This window comes from Thunnus albacares, chromosome 5 (assembly GCF_914725855.1).
Source record: "Thunnus albacares chromosome 5, fThuAlb1.1, whole genome shotgun sequence".
In the NCBI taxonomy this organism is placed as follows: Eukaryota; Metazoa; Chordata; class Actinopteri; order Scombriformes; family Scombridae; genus Thunnus; species Thunnus albacares.
The window spans coordinates 36147884-36150151 of NC_058110.1; the positions used below are offsets into that span (position 1 = coordinate 36147884).

Sequence of the window (2268 nt, forward strand, 5' to 3'; positions counted from 1 at the left end):
AATTCTGGAAAATAAATATTTACTTGGACTCAGCTTTGTATGGAAGCCCATAGGGGACTTTATTAAAATGAGAATGTAAACTTAAAGATGAAAATGTAATTCCACAATAGCATTATAATTTTCCACATATGTATATTATTGGAGTAAAAATTAAAATTAAAATGCAGTAATCTAATTTTCATTTTCATTTTCACATACTCGTTTAGGTATTCTATGACCATATTAAAATGAAAACGGAAAAGCTTTTTGACATTTAATTTTCGAAGCTGAACCGCGCTGTACAGTGGACGATATTCAAATGTTATTTCAAATTTGAAAATTAAAATGCAGTATTAACAATGTAACCTGATTTTCCATTTATGCAGGTAATATTTGGAGGAGGAAAATTTAGTGAACTTAATTTAGGTCCAAAACATTTTTTTGTCTTTTTTTCGTCATTAGAATACCGTTGGGTTTTTTTCTCTGGGCAGCGACGGACCTGTGCAGCACATGTGGACGCCTTGAGTTGAGTCAGTGAGACCCATTGCAATACAATCAGCCAAAAATGAGAGCGAGTCTATATCATTGTAATTTATGCAAATGAAATGCTTTAAAATCAAATACACAATGAATGCATTATATACACATTTGTCCTCTCCCTCAATAGTAATGGTCCATTTTCAGAATATGCTCCAGGAAATACTAGCAAACTTAATCGCTCAGTCAATCTAGTGCGTGTCGACCTGCAATATAACCAGTGAGCTCAACCGACTGGTACGACTCTGCACATGATAGTGTTGTCTGTCATTTTCTCATAGACTTCCATACAATCAGATTTCTTTTCAGAGCCAGTGGAGTTGCCCCCTACTGGCCACTAGACAGAATGAGGGTCTGCATTGGCTTCACTTTTCAGATCCAGAACTACCCTCTTGGGCTTGACTTTCATGGTGTTGAGATCATAGACTATGGACATAGCCACCGTGACCTCACCCATTGGTTTCTGAAGAGCGGTTTTGAAGCTCAAAGTGGGCGGCTCTGGTTGTTGCCATCCTGGCATTGCCTGATTGCGCCTGACTCCTAAATAGGCAAAGAGGTGGAGCTGAGGCAGTTGAATGAAGCCACCTAGTGACCTATCACTCAAAGTGGCCATGTCCTTAATTATGCATATATAGACCAAAACCGTATTTTGTACAAGGCTGTAAACATGTTTATTCCTGCTGTAAAGTTGGATATTTTAACATGGCGGTCTATGGGGACTGACTTGCATTTGGAGCCAGCGTCAAACGGCCATCAGAGGAACTGCAGTTTTTGGTACTTCCTTCAGCCCTGGAGGTCGCTGCTTGGTCGAGATGTGACATAAGGGGCTCTTGACCAAGTGGCTGTATTCAACGAGTTGGGAATGAGAATTTGTTGTTACGACATAGATAAAAAAACGTGATTATACAACTTAAGTTTATCATTCAACTGCATCACATTGTTAAAGTGCATGGAATAGCCTACTAGGAAAATGTCAAAGAAATCTCAGCATTAATGAAGAAATCATCAAGTGAGTATTTAAAGTGCATCTGTGTGAGGAACTTTGTGTCAAAATCAAAGGGTGGAGGGGGAATTTCACACCAGTTTGCATTTATATTGTTACAAGTTGGCTCCTGCTTGCAACAAAAGAGGAAACTCACACAAACATCAACTGGGAAGTTTTTATTTGGCCAAACTATAAATTAACATAACTGTCAAGCAAACATGGAAATCAGTTATATCAGGAGTGTGTGGATGAGTGTATCATGTGGTATGTGTAAAATAAGAATCAAAAAAGAAAGGAAAAAAGGCGAGCTGGAGTATCCCCAGGGTGACACACGGGAATAGAGAGAGAACCAGAGCAGGTCTGGCAGCCATCTTATATAGAGGTAAACCAGGCCGTACAAGGTGTGCCACATCTCCTCTGACGACCCTGCTTTTCACTCCTCCTCCAAGCAGCAACACAACCCAACATAAGTAACAGAAACATAGACCAAACAAAGGGTAACCCCAGGGTCGTCACAATATTAAAATTCCATTTTCATGTGTCCAGATAAAGGGCTCTAATGGTCCATCTGCAACATTGTGTTGTTACAGGAACAACAGCAAGACCAGGAAATCTTAATACACTGTACTGACAACATTGTATTGTATTGAACTTTTCATTTAAAAATGTACAGTAAACATCTTCAGTGTTCCATATCAATAACACTTAATGTGAGTGTAATTGCTGTTTTCATGTGTGCAGTGATACTACAATTCCACAGCCTGGTT

General features: G+C 39.1%; 1 protein-coding gene across 1 annotated transcript in view; it reads right to left on the reverse strand.

Annotated features, from left to right (window-relative positions):
• Positions 1-2268, reverse strand: part of LOC122981723 — a 930226-nt gene that overhangs the window by 808627 nt on the left and 119331 nt on the right. The gene's annotated exons all lie outside the window — the stretch shown is intronic.